Here is a 14,519-nt window from a genome sequence, read left to right on the forward strand (position 1 = left end):
TCCAGTCCTCGCCTGCGGGCCTACGGAGCAGCCAGCATAATCTCCAGGGATGCTTTTACCTACCCTCTCTGGCGGTGGCTTTTCCTGTCAGCTTTACCCTCCCCAAACAAGAAGTTTAGAGAGGAGTGCAAGACCAAAAGCTACACAGGTAACATCCAGAGCAAAGCTCTCCCCGAGGCCTGAGCCATGAGGACAATCTCAAAGCCAGCTCCCCTCTGATATTTAGAAACTCCCCACAAAAGAGATTTGCTTTGATTTGCTCAAGGAGAGGAACATGTGGGGCTGAGGCGTATCTGAATTCTTAGAGGGTCGCTGCATAAGCAGCTTAAGAAGCCCAGGGAGGCAGGTGCATGTGATGGACCAGCATCCAGCACCCACTCTGCCCTCCTGCCAACGTGCCCCCCAGGACGGTAGAGGCTGGAGCGAGACACGCTCCTGACAGCCAACGTTGGCAATGTGGTTTTGCTCTGGGCAGACTGTTTGGAGGTAAGGCGGGGGTCACACTGGCGGTGCCCACGGCGCCTGGTGACAATCGCAGCCATGGAGTCGCCGGGCTTTTCTGCCACGGGGCCAGCAGACGCTGCCACACCTCTAGCATCTTGTCGTGAAGCTCACAGGTGTCCAGGGAGGAAGGACACTGGGCAGTGATGTGGCGGGGGCAGGATGATTCAAGAACCAGCCTAAGCTCATGGCACCTTTTTGATTGTGACCTAGACCATTGTGAAGCTAGAGGCTGCCCGCTTTTTGAAAGACCAGTCCTGGGGTGTGACCCACTTTATAATCCACTGCTTTCGAAGAGATTTCATCTCCTTTACTGGATCCCTTTCTGATGAAACTCATTCGAGAGGATTCTGTCCTCTGCAAGTTAACTCTGACCATGCAGGATCTGAAAACCACAAAGCTCATGTGTGCAAAGAAGAAATTTGAGAGGAAAAGGAATAATGTATGCTGTGCTGCATGTATGTGTAGTTTAGAAAATCGCTTGTTACACCACAAATATATGAGCATTCAAAAAAGCATTTTGTTTAAAGATAGTCATTATGCAGTAGATAACTCAGTCAGCACCATGTCCAAGTGATCAGAATTACTGTCCCCACACAGGAGCAGATGGACACTGGGTGCCTTCAGCTGGGAGACGTCGAGAAGGACATAATGTCACTTGCACCATCTCTAGTGGGGAATGCACAATCTCAATCTAATCATGAGGAAATGCCAAGCAAACCCAAGATGAGTGGCATTCTATTTAAAAGGTAGGGAGAGAGGCAATGATAAATAATTGAATTCTTTAAAAATGTTGCTGTCAGAATGCCTGAGTGGCCCAGCGGTTGAGCACCTGCCTTTGGCTCAGGGCGTGATCTCAGATCCCTGGGTTCGAGTCCCATGTCCGGCTCCCTGCATGGAGCCTGCTTCTCCCTCTGCCTGTGTCTCTGTCTCTCTCTCTCTCTGTCTCTCATGAATAAATAAATAAAATATTTTTTTAAAATGTTGCTGCCATCAAAGCTAAAGGCTGAGAAGATATTCCAGATTAAAGGAATCTACAGAGATATAACAACTAAATATAATATCTGGCCATAGGCTGGAGTCTGTCCTGGAGTTGGAGACATGCCATAAAGCACATTCATCAGGCAACTGACAAAATTTGGGAAATGAAGAGTAGGATTAAGTTTAAAGTATGAACCAATGTCAATGCATGAGGTTGATGACTGGTTTTATGTAAAAGAATATCCTTGTTCTTAGCAAACACATGGGAGTATTTAGAAGCAACTTACTCCCAAATGGTCTAGCAAAAAAAAAAAAAAAAAAATTGAGAGAAAGAGAAAGAAGGGGCCAGGCGACAAAGAAAATAAAAGAGTAAAATGGATGGGTTAAAATGTTAACAACAGGTGAATCTAGGTAAAAGGTTTATAAAATGTTCTTTGTACTATTCTTATTTTTGCAGTTTTTCTGTGAATTCAACATTACATCCAAATAAAAAGTTAAAACAAACACCATTTCTTTTTTTTTTAAGATTTTATTTGTTCATTTAAGTGAGAGAAAGAGAGCACAAGCAGAAGGGAGAGGCAGAGGAAGAAGTAGGCTCCCAGCTGAGCAGGGAGCTGGACATGGGGCTCGATCCCAGGACCCTGAGATCACCACCTGAGACAGAGGCAGATGCCTAACCATCTGAGCCACCCAGGTGCCCCACAAATGCCATTTCTTTACCTTCATGTGTTAGGTTTTGTCAAAATTAGGATGCCTGCCTCCTCGGAGCCAGGCCAGCTCTAATTTTCTTGATTGTAATGAGAGGGAACTTCAGGCGCCCCAAAGCAGAGCCCAGGACTCCTCTCCCTTTACCCCCATCAGTGCATTTCTAAGCGTTCAGGTTTATTTATGCTGCTCATGCCCTCTGTCTGAAGGTGAGGCACTGTCCTGGACTCCCTAGCAGGTACTGCTCCATCTGCACTGGACGGAGCCATAGGAGAGCTGCCCACCCCTTGCTGTGCTGTGAGTCCAAGGTAGGGTGAGCACAGTGTTTCCACCCTTTTTTTTTTAATTGCAAGGCCTTTGGTACTAATCATGATCCTCTATTACCTTTTCAAGAGAGGGAGTGACAAACCTCCTCCTAATTTTAAAGAAACATAAAACACAGACAAGCAGATTGTTTACCTCAGAACTCGGCAAGGATTTACTTCATTGTCAAGACAGCAGAGAGAATCTCAGGAAAGAAAGGCCTGGGGAAACTGATCCAAAACCAGATGCTGAAAGTAGGTTCGCGGCAATACAGTTTGAGGTTCATAGGATACAGAAGTAGATGAAGTAGGTCCAGTCGAAGAGCTGGTGTCCCCATGGGGAGGCAGAGCCTACAGGCTAAGCATCCAGCAGGGTAGGCCCAGGGCCGGTGGGCACTGCAGGGAAGCCAATCAGAAGAGGTGAGACTCAGCCATATGTCTAGGGTGAGAAAAGGCAAGGCTTTGGCTCAGAGCCTCTAGGACCCCAGGCCTGCCCCACAATAGGGTCCCAATCCCTGCTGTAGGACTGGGCCCCAATGTCAGGGCAGAGGGGCCATCGAAAGACCTTGTGCCGAGGCTGGAGTTCACCAGGACTTTTCCAGCTGCAAGGAACAGAACCCCACCATGACCGTGGGAAGCCCATGGGTTCTAGGTCATCCATGGAAGCCAAGAACAGAGTTGATGCTGGGCCCAGGAACCAAACCGGAAGATGGAATCACAGGGGAGCTGGACTGTCGCCCCTCTGGTGTTCGTCTCTGCTTCCCTCTGTAATTTGCTTCATTTCTCTCTTTCAGACCCACTTTTTCTGTTCCTCAGACCCCAAGCTGCAAACAGAAGTGTCCAACAACTTCAACATCACAGTTTAGCCACCTGGAAAAAGAGAGACTGATGTTTCAAACAGGCCCATTTGTAAGCTCCGATGCAGAGAGATGGCTCAGATATTGCAGTTTGCCCACCCCTAGATTAATTGACTCTAGAAGGAACCCTGGATGGTTGCATTGTTAAAAACTTGGTGGCCTCCATGGATAGATGGATGGATGGAAGGATGGATGGATGGATGGACAGATGGATGGAGGGGGGCTACGGCAGTTCCTAAAAAGGTGAGAGGACCATCCAAACAGAATGCGGTCCAGAAAGGGGTCTGCCAAGGCAGGCTGCAGAATTAGAGGACTTTTGTTATATATCTCTGCTTAAACGTGGCTTCTTTGGGGCTATTTTGACAAAGCTTGAGACTGGTTGTCACTGGGCATGTGATTCATAAAGAGGGTGATTAGCAACAAAAGTCTCTAACTCAAGAGACTGCTGTGAAGCCCAGGAGTGAGGATTAGGTGCTCATCTCTCTTAGGACCAGGACTTCTCCATAACATCCTTGCTCTCGCCAGTTAGGTGAGCACCTTAGGAGGAATGGGCCTCCTTGCTTGGCACCTGCCCCTCAACACCACCTGGGGTGCTCCTGAAAGAGACTCGGGGAGCTTCCCCTTGCAGGGTTGGAAACAGCCTGAGAGGCAGGCGGTGGTCGAGTTTTGCTGGGTTGTGAGAGGTTGGAAAGGATACAGTGACCTGGGGCAGAGGAGAGACCAGAGTGGCCAATGTACTGTGCTCCCAGTCAGGCAAGGCTGCCCCCCCTCCAGAGCCCAACCCAGAGAAGATTCCAGAGATGCTGGAGGTATGCCTGTAGAGAGGAGGAGGCAGAGCAACTAGAGCCAAACTATCAGGTGGCTTGACTCCTGTAGCCATCTTTGCGCCCAGTGCACCATTCCCAGGTTGCATTTCTACATCTGCCCTGATAGGTAGCCATCCATCCCTCCAGTCACTCATTCATTCATTTGCCATTGAACTAACACCTTTAATTTATTTATACATCAAGCTCTGTGCTGTAGAGATGGGGCAGCAGAGACAGGTACGTAAGCCCTAATACAATCATTACTTTAAGGTCAGTATGAGTGAAGTGCCAGGGAGAAGAGAGGCTCCCAGGGGCACCTGGGTGAACTGGGGGCGGCTTCATGGAGGTTGAATTTCGAGCTGAGTTGTGAAGGACGATCGCACAGAGTGTGCTACGGCACAGCAAGCACTGAACGCTGCCTCAGGATGCCTGGGGTTTTGCCCTGAGTTTGTGACAGAGGCACCAGGGCTAGATTGAGGCAGGAGAAGTGCCCAAAGGGGCAAAATATAAAGAGACAGCCCTGTCGGGGTCACACAAGTGCAGGCTGAGTGGCCCCTTAAGTCACATGCCTCTGCTCCACCACTGCTTCCAGCCCCAGCCCTGACTCCTCCTCCAGCTTTGTCCTCTTAGCAGTCACTTCACTGGCTAGGCTCTGTTTCTTCATCCACAGGGCCCTGGGCTAGAGAGGTGGTGTAAGGACACCTCTCTCTTAAAGAGCTCATGATCCGTCCGCCCTAGCGTGGCAGGTGCGCTAGCAGACATTGCTGGGGAGTCCCAGCTAGGTGCCCAAAGAGCAGATGGAACTCCCCTCCGGCCTAGAGCCAGGGCCCGGGGCCTGGAAGAAGCATTAGCTTTTCCGTTGCCTTCTGCCTCCCCTGTGTCCTTGCAGCTCCCAGGCCTCTCTCCTCCACTTAGCATGGGAAGCAGAAGTAATCGCATCCCCATTCACGGTGAAGGAATTAGATTTCTAATAAGTTTTATGTGGGAAATGAGCTTCGTAAACACCAGACTGAGCAGTTCCACATCATAATTGAGGAAGAAAGAGCCTAAAAATTATTAAGCTCTGTGATTGGGGAAAGGAAGATGAGCCATGAGAGGAGGGCCTTCCAGGGATCAATCTGTAAGATTGCTGGGGGGCGGAGGGGGGAGGATTTCTGGCCTCTCTTGTCAAGTAAGAAGAGGATGTAGCTACTCGGAGCAATGTTTAGGGGTTATACGTCTTGTACCGGCAGCTGGCTACTGGCTCTGCTGCGCTATAATCCTTTTATCTGACTACTGAACAACCTATTTGGATGTTCCCACAAGTACCCCAAAGTCAACTTGTTCTAAACAGGACATATCATCCCTTCCAAACCATTCCCTGGCTACCCTCTCCAGCATGGACCATCTAGTCTCCCAGGAGGAAACCACAAAGTCACTAGAGGTTCTAGACGATCCCCTTGTGCTCATTCAGTGCAACACCTGTTGCTGAAGCCCTGAGGTCTATCCCCTGGGGGTTTCACAATGCCCTTGCCTCTCCATCTCCTCCACCAGTGCTCGGGTTCGAGCCTTCATCACTTCTTGCCTGGATCATACCATGGCCTCCTTACTCATCCCCCTCTTCAGCCCAGCTCTTTCCCAGACAGCCAGAGTCATCACCACCCAGATTAAGAGAGAAAACACTGCCCTTCCCTTAGAGTGGCCCATGCAGGCCTCTCTGGATGCCTCCTCTCTCTCCCTGAGAAGGAACCATGATCTTGTCTCTTAGTGTGCTTTTGCATTTCTATACACACTCAAGAATCAGAATCTAGGGTTCCAGAGAACAAATCCAGTTGGGTTTTTTATTTTTATTTATTTTTCATTCTTTTTAAGATTTTATTTGTTTATTCATGAGAGAACAGAGACAGAGAGAGAGGCAGAGACAGAGGCAGAGGAAGAAGCAGGCTCCCTGCAGGGAGCCTGATGCAGGACTCAATCCCAGGACCCTGGGATCAGGACCTGAGCCAAAGGCAGATGCTCAACCACTGAGCCAACCAGGTGCCCCAGTTGGGTCTTTTAAATTGAGATTTTACTGACTCTCTAGATCAGTTAGGGGAAGATTGACATCTTTATAACATCGAGTCTCTGATCCACATCTGTTCGAACATGTCTGTTCCTCTGGGTCTTCTTTCATGCTTCTCAATAAAGACTATAGAAATCCTGTAAAAATTTAGCTATATTTTTTCCTAAATTTTTTGTGTTCCTATGCCATCTTCTGTTTGTTGCTATTATATCAAAATGTAACTGCTTTTATATTGATCTTGGATCCAGAGACCTTTAATTTATGTAGGTTCTGCAGAACCTACATTACTATTTGAACAGTATCACCAAAAGTGTTCCTTGATGAATAGGTATTTACACAACATTTTAAGGTTCTGCAGTCAAACAAGCTAAGAGGAAATTGGTCTGGTGTCTATGACAGCTTGGCCATCTGACCTGCTGAGGAGGTGTCACGGGAGGGGGGAATAACTACCTGGGCGTCACAGGGATTTTTCTGAGCCCTCCTCTGGGTCCCACACTGAGCAGGGTCCTACAGATACTGTCCTGCTCTCAAGGGGATCTCCTTACAACCTGGTAGAAGTTAGAATTTTTATTTCTCTGCTATACCACAGAGATTTCTCCTCTGAGCACTCTGTGATCCTACCTTCCCAAACAAATCCTTCAGATCTCTTTTTACTGTTTCTATGTGCTTCCCCTGATTTGGTGTCATTCCAATCTTTTGCTCTTCTTCTAGACTTTGGCTTTCAGGCCATTGGAGCCACTTAGCCCAGAGGCTCAGAGAACCAGACGTGCCAGGGAATGTGGCCCCCTCCCCACTTCTGGTTAACTAACGAGTGACTGCAGCAGTGTGCAAATCCTGCTCCTTTGCTTTAGTCCAGATGACTCTGAGGGGACTTACACTCCAGAACCCTCTGTGGGAGCAGGCCAAGGCCAGGCATGTGCACAACCCCTTTCTGTCTTATTTTTCTTTCCTGTTCTCCAGCTTCCACTGGGAACTGTTCCTTAAAAACTATTTGTCTCATGGGGCACCTGGGTGGCTCAGTGGTTGAGTATCTGCCTTCAGCTCAGGTCATGATCCCAGGGTCCTGGGATCGAGTCCCATATCAGGCTTCCCACAGGGAGCCTGCTTCTCCCTCTGTCTATGTCTCTGCCTCTCTCTGTGTCTCATGAATAAATAAATCCAATCTTAAAAAAAAAAACTATTTGTCTCTGAGTTTATTTCTTTCATTTACTTATTTGATCCATTCTTGGTCTTCACAGGAGACCCAAATGGGTGGACATCTCTAGGTGTACAATTTAGCATGCAACCATGCAGTAGAATTTTCCACTCTATGATTCAGAGCAGGAATTTAATACAAGTAATGGGAGAGCTAAGGAACCAAGCAGGGATAGTGGAGGCAACTGGAAGTCCTTGAAGCAGAAGGCATGGCCACTCCTAGCAGAGGGACAGGGTGAGGAAATGGTGTTAGCAGACCCCTGGGCTAAACCCCCAGAGGGCCTGTCTGAAGTCCAGAGTGGCCCCAGCAGCCCCAGCTGAGAAAGGGACAGGGAACAGAAACCAAGTGGGAGCAATGGGCAGAAAAGTGATGAGAGGTGACTGTAGGGAACAGAAGTACTTCTAGAGAAATCTGGCTGCCCCACCATGGAAACATTTTTTTTTTCTAGTTGAGAACATCTCCCTGTTGAGAGAACGCTCCTGGAGAGGTTTACTGGCTGTAAACCCATCCCTCGGTTGGTCCATGTCACAGAACCTGGAGGCCCGAGAAGCATGCCCAACTGGGCCAGGATGTTGTGTGAAGTGGCACAGAATCTCCACCCGGGTCTAGCATCCCTGTCTGAATTAGGCCCCCAGTGGGTCTTGGGTGGGCTGTGGGGGGTGGCACAGACTAGACTAGAGTGATTCCAACAAGAGTTTGATAGCCAGCTCAGAGAGCATCCTGCTAATTCTCCCTGTGCCCGTGCCAGCCCTGCAAGCTCCCAGGTGTAGCAGTTTATAATTGTATTTGACTAAACGATTACAAGTCAGAGAGAAAAGGTGAGCCTAAAAGGAAATAGGCAGCGCCCTCAATGAATTCAACTCTGGTCCCCCATAGGTGAAACAGAAGGTAAAAGTCCAGGGACAAGAAGTAGGGCCATGAGGTCCAGCCATACCTCTCCACATGCAGAGCCCCGGAAGCTGTCAATGAGGGGCCAAAGCTTACACAAGGTGTTAGCCATTCAAAGAAAGAGCAGAGAAGGGCCTTCCAGGCAGAACAATGGCCTGGAAATGCTCTTTACTGACAAAGTGTTCAATTCTTCTGGTCCTGACTGAGCCCACTGTACACGAGGGGCTCATTCTCTTGGGGCTGAACAAACTTGACTTTTAAATGAATTGCCTGGTCGCACACACTATTTAGTACAAGTATGTTCCTAGTGGTCTTTGGCTGGAAGATGTTGACAAACCATGATGAGTCATACATGTTACAAATTGTTATATCTTCCCACTGCATTGAGTATTTTACAAATATGTGATTGGTAAAACAGTGATCAGTACCTCTTTATCCCTAGGAATGCTTTTTGCCCTAATGTCTATTTGGTCTGGTATAGCCACCCCAACTTTATTTTGGTAAATATGCACTTGATGTGGCAGGCCCACCCCACCCGCATAGATATCCACATCCTAATCCCTGGAACCAGTGAATATGATACCTTTCATGGCAAAAGGGACTTTTTGCAGATGTGAGTACACTAAGGATCTTGAGATGGGAGACAATTATAAGTTATCTGGGTGGGCCCAATGTCATCACAATGGTCAGAATAAGAAAAGGGAGTAGAGGGGAAGGCAGTGTGATGAGGAAGGGAGGCAGAGAGTGGAGTGAGGCTCTTTGCAGATGGATGAAGGGGCCACAAGCCAAAAGATACAGGTGATTACTAAACACTGAGAAAGGCAAGGAAGCAGATCTCTTCTTCTTTTTTTTTTTTTTTTTATAACCACGCCCGACTGGCTTGTTTTATTGGAGAAGGGCATGTGGAGTTAACAACGTGAGGACAATTGGGACCTGAGGTCGGGGAAGAACAGCACCCCCTCCCCATACATGCCCACTGCCCCAAATAAAAAATAACCAACTATGGGAGAGCAGCTGAGACAGTGACTGAAGTTGGGGAAGGGAACAGGGAACCCAGGGAGTGGTGGAAGAGACCATGCGTGTGCTGGGAGGGCCCAGAGGCAGCGGCGGTGCGAGTAACATGAGTACGAGTCTCTTGTGTCTTCCACATAGGTCTATATAAATATATAGAGAGAAGTTGTTCACTTTCCCTTGCTCTCCCCTCTGCTCCGCGCGGCTTGCCGCGGTCCCAGCTCCTCTTTCCACATGAGGGCGAAGGGAAGGGGATGATGAGCAAGTCATCACCGAATTGCAATCAGACCCACATCCATCAGCTTCTGGATCTTCTGTGCTATTACAGGATTCTTTAAGTGTTCGCTGAGTGCCTGAGGGTCCTTCTGCATCTGCTCCAGGATAAGCCGCATGGCAGGGTCACTCATTATCTGCTGCACCTCAGGGTCAGCCATGGCCCGTCGCTTCACATCTTCGGGGCTATCGTGGCGGTTGTACTGGGCCATCATACAGCGCTGGTAACCGTCTGCCGCTTCCTTACAGTTGGAGTCCAGATCTAACGCCTTCTGGTAGACATCCATGGCTTTCGTGTAGTCCTTCATTGCCTCCAGGGCAGCTGCTTTCCGGGTGTACCTCTTGATGAAGGCTGGCTCTAGCTGGATACATTCCTCACAGTCCTTGAGCGCCAGCTGAAACTCCAGGAGTTTGGTGTAGCAGGCAGCTCGATTGCTGTACAATTTGGCATCTTTTGGATTCCGTTTGATGGCTTCTGTATAATGCTTCATGGCCTGGGGATAGTCCCCTTTCTGAAAACATTCATTGCCTTTGTTCTTCTCCTCCAAGGCCAGATCTGGGTTTATGTAAGCCAGCCGCTCTTGCTCCTTCAGAATTTTCTCTGCCTGTTGGCATTTCTTGAGCACATCTGGGGTCCGGTGCTCTGCCAAAGACTTGTTATAGAAATGGATGGATGGCATCCTTGTACTTTTCTTCCTTGAAATAGGAGTTGCCAATTCGAGCATAAGCTTTGGCAATCTGTCGATAGTCTTCTCGGTTTTCTCGCCCCACTTCGATGGCCTTCTCACAAAGCTCCCGGCATTTACTGTAGTCACCCTTCTCGAAGTACACGGCTGCTTGATTGGTCATGTAAGTCATGTTGGTGGGGTCCAGGTCCTTGGTTCGGTCATAGTGCTTCAAGGCTGTGTCAAAGTCTTTCTTCTTGTAGGCTTCGTTCCCCAGCTCTTTCTCTTTCAGCGCCTGCTTCTTATTCTCTGGAAGATCTTCTTCCATTGGCTCTGGCTTGGTGTCCTTCTTGGGAGGAGGAGGTGGGGGAGGTGTTCCAACTTCCTCCTCCTCATCCATACTGCCCAGATCCACACCCAGCAGGACGCTCAGAGTAGTCATGATCCGGGGATCTTGCAGTTTCGTGCCCAAGTCAGATGGCTTGTTTCGTAGTTGCTCTATCAGCTCCCGGTAGGCAGGATCAGCGAGCAGTGTCCTTGTCCTGGGATCACTCTCCAATTTCTGGTACAGATTGGGCATGTTGAAAGGGTTCATGAATTTCCGTTCTGCCAACCGAGCCTCCATATTCTGTAAGCCCTCTTTGAGCTGAGGATTATTTGCTTCATGTTTTAAACCCTCTTCGTAGGTTCGCTTGGCTTCTTCAAATCGGTTTAAGAACTCAAGGGCTGCAGCCTTCCTCGAATAGCCCTTGCCCCAGTCGGGCTTTAAGTCCACGGTTTTGCAGCCATCCTCATAAGCCTTCTGGTAGTCCCCTTTCTTGGCGTAGGCTGCGGAGCGATTGCTATAGAGCACATGGTTCTGGGGATCTAACTTAATGGCCTCAGAGTAGCACTGCAGTGCGTCATCAATGTTGCCCGCACTCAGGGCCTTATTGCCCTTCTCTTTCAGCTCATTTACCTGCTCCATAGCCCAGCCCGGAACCCCGTTGAATCGACTCCGTCCACTCCGCGTTCCCAACCGCCCAGATCTCTTCTCAGAGCCTCCAGAAGGAAGCAGCGCTGCTGACACCTTGACTTTAGCCCAAGAAAATTAATTTGGGACTTCTGAAGTCCAGAACTGTAAGAGAATACATTTTTGTAATTTTAAGCCACCACGTTTGCAGTACTTTGTTACAGTGGCAACAGAAAACCAATATGCCCAGTACTCACAATTTCTCTGGGCCCTCACAACTTCCATCTGAGGTAATTTTCCTTCTGCCTTAAAGTCAACCTTTTGAATTTTCTTCATTGAGAGTCTTTTGGTGATGGCTTTTTTCAGTTTCTGTTTGTTTGGGAAAAGATTTTTTCCCCACTCACAAATTAGGGAACTGATCCAACATACATTTCCTGGAGACTGGCTTCCTTCATTTGCTGATCTTCCTTGGGGATGAATTCCAGCTATTTGCTTCCATACGGCCTCTTTTATGGTTGAGTATGTATCAGCAAATGCCTTCCGTGTACAAATACTTTCTCCCAGTCTACGCACAGGATAAGGATTGTATATCTGACTTTGTTTGGGTGAATGGGGCCCTGTGATTAGTTCTAGTGACAAGTAGAAATTTTCTGTTTCTTGGTGATAAACATTTCATTGCTAGTGTGAGCCTGTAGAGATCTCTTTTTCCCTCTTTAGCAACAGGGAACAAGGAAGGCAAAAGAAGGTCTTAAGCCTGGGTTCCTGAGTGGCTTCAATGAACAGAATTCCCCGTCATTTTGCAATGGACAGGTAGTAAGAGCAAGAAATAAACTTTTCTTGGAGCTGTTTGTTGTCACAGCAAAGCCTAGCCTGGCTTGACTGATAGAATGCTCTTGGTTATTATATCTGTAGTTTTGTTTCTTCTTTCAGATTCAATCACACTGAAATCTTTAGGAAAATCAAAGGTAATTATGCCACAGATTGCCTTCTCAGAGTTCTAAGATCTGAGCAAAAGAGGGAAAAAAATAGCACTTTATGCTGCCATGTGGTTTTAGAAAGGAATGTAGAAAATTGACTTTCTATTCCAGAATGTTCTTTGCAATGTTCATTGTTGTTCCTTTTGTAGAGCAGTAGGCAATCATGTTAAACATGAAAATAAAAAAAATAAAAAAAATGAAAATAACACACAAAGGTTTTTGTTTATATTTCATAACTGATTTTCAGTATCATTATTAGGATTTTGTAAATATTTTAGTAATATGTGTATTTGCTGTATTCCTTCATGGAATTTTATTAAAATCCAATTTTTTCCAAAGAAACACATTCCTATTTAATGATGCAAGTCAATGGAAAAATAAGGTGTGACACTCCAAAATTCACTTTACGGGTCACTTTTAAGTGAAGAGATGCAATCCTAGTTTACATATACTCAGAAGTAATCAGTTACTACTCCTAGTACTAATGCACACCTACTAATACTCCATCATATTCCCCATGGGTGAAGACCAGCAAGTCCAGTCACACCTCAGTTGAGGTACTTTGGAATCACAGGCAGAAGAGGGAGCAAGACTTTATAGGTCCCTGTTCTCTCTGCATCCTTCAGAGAAAAGCCTGATGGGCAGGGGGCCAAGAGTGGATTCAGCCATAGGGCTGGGTTCCAATGCCATGAGAGGGAACATGATAGCAGCCTTTCTCAGGCCCTCAAGTGCCAGCCAGAGTGAGCTTGGGTGCCAGATTTGGAGGTCTTCCAGCTCCTAAGGAAGTTGGGAGCCCCATGCAACAGAAAATTGACAATGGGTTCAGCTTCATCCATTGGGAGAGGTGGAGTCATGAAGAGGATACTCATCAAACAACCTGACTGCCATCTCTGCACCACCATCTACTAAGTGCCCACCACAGGCCGGACAAAAAACTAGGTGCTCTACACTTGCTAGTTCTTACCTTCACTATAACCTTTTGAGACAGATATAATTATTCCCAATTTTACAGATGAGGGGAATGAGGCTCTAGGAAAGTTTGGTTACTTATCCAAAGTTAGTTGACTTGTAAATGGTAGAATCAGGATTCAAATCAGGTTTGCTCTTTTCTCTGTGTTTTACTGTATCCTGATATAATATTAAATAAATACGACAAGAAAAGGGTACCTGAAAATATAATTCACAGTATTTTAAAATCACGTAACTTTTTTTTTTAGTTACATAGCTTTTTAAATAACCAGGATAAACATCAAACTATGTCTTCAAAATGGACCCTCCCTTCCTCTAGCCAAGACACCAATAATAATGGCACCCTCCTCTGTTGCTTTTGGCCAAAGAGTGGCACTTGAAACATTGGAGAGAACCTAATGCTTTGCATTGGTTTTGGAAAGATCTCAAAAATTTGAGAATGTGGAGGTGGTGTGTGTGTATGTATTGCAAGGAGGGATTGCCAGAATTGGAATCAAAGGGAGTAGTGAATGGTCTTGACTACTTTGGGGCTTTAGGTAACTCTAAATCAAAGGGTCCCCCCAGAAAATCCAGGGCCATTCAGATGGCCTTAAATACTTTGAAATGAAGTATAGTACCCAAGACATAGTAAGAAATCATCAGAACCTCCTAAATTGATCCATCAGGTTCTCTGAGACACTTGTAGCTGGTAACCATACCCAGAGTGAATTTGAACTCCCTCAGAATTCAGGGCTTCAAGCTTAGGGCCAGTGACCTCCAATAGCTGAGGGTCCAGCCAGAGGGGGCATCTCCCCACCTGCCACAGGCAACTGTGTTCTTTAGAAAGGAGCAAGGGGCAGGAGCTCCAGGCACTGTTAGCTATAGCCTGCTCTTCTCATGCCTCAGAGCTCCATACATGAGAAAAATAAACTGGGTCATCGCTGCTGGTATAGGGACATTGTGTCAGGTTCCAGAGAAAAAAAGATAGGCTTTAATATAGCAGGATGATCTGTCATCATTTACTGGAGGCTAATTATAAGCCCGAAACCAGAACATCACCAATTTTGGAATCTCCTCAGAGGATAGCAGAGAGCTGACAAAGGCTAGCTTTCAGCTTAACTTTGGGCAAATGGTCCAACATGCTGTGGCCTACATTCCTCAGCTACAAAATAAGAATATCTAACGACTTCTTTGAAAGTGGGCCACAATAACATTTTGAAGGGTGGTGTATAAACATGGCACTGTAGAATCATGTACTCTCGGAAGCCTGACAAGAGCATGTGGTTCATTCTCTACTTGCAGATGAGCACTTGCTTATATGGTCCAAGCAGATGAGTGGCTATTCTCATTTTCAGTGCTTCCAAGCACAATTCACATTGTTGTTAGTCTATTTTGATAGTCAACAGCATAAGAAATC

The 14,519-nt window shown here is 47.0% G+C and overlaps 1 pseudogene across 1 annotated transcript; it reads right to left on the minus strand.

Moving 5' to 3' along the window:
- Window positions 1-9,128: 9,128 nt before the first annotated feature.
- LOC119865831 lies at window positions 9,129-11,246 on the minus strand (annotated as a pseudogene). The gene has a single exon (XR_005378195.1). The product of XR_005378195.1 is annotated as a stress-induced-phosphoprotein 1-like (transcript).
- Between the last annotated feature and the right edge of the window lie 3,273 nt (window positions 11,247-14,519).

This window comes from Canis lupus, chromosome 25 (genome assembly GCF_011100685.1).
Source record: "Canis lupus familiaris isolate Mischka breed German Shepherd chromosome 25, alternate assembly UU_Cfam_GSD_1.0, whole genome shotgun sequence".
In the NCBI taxonomy this organism is placed as follows: domain Eukaryota; kingdom Metazoa; phylum Chordata; class Mammalia; order Carnivora; family Canidae; genus Canis; species Canis lupus.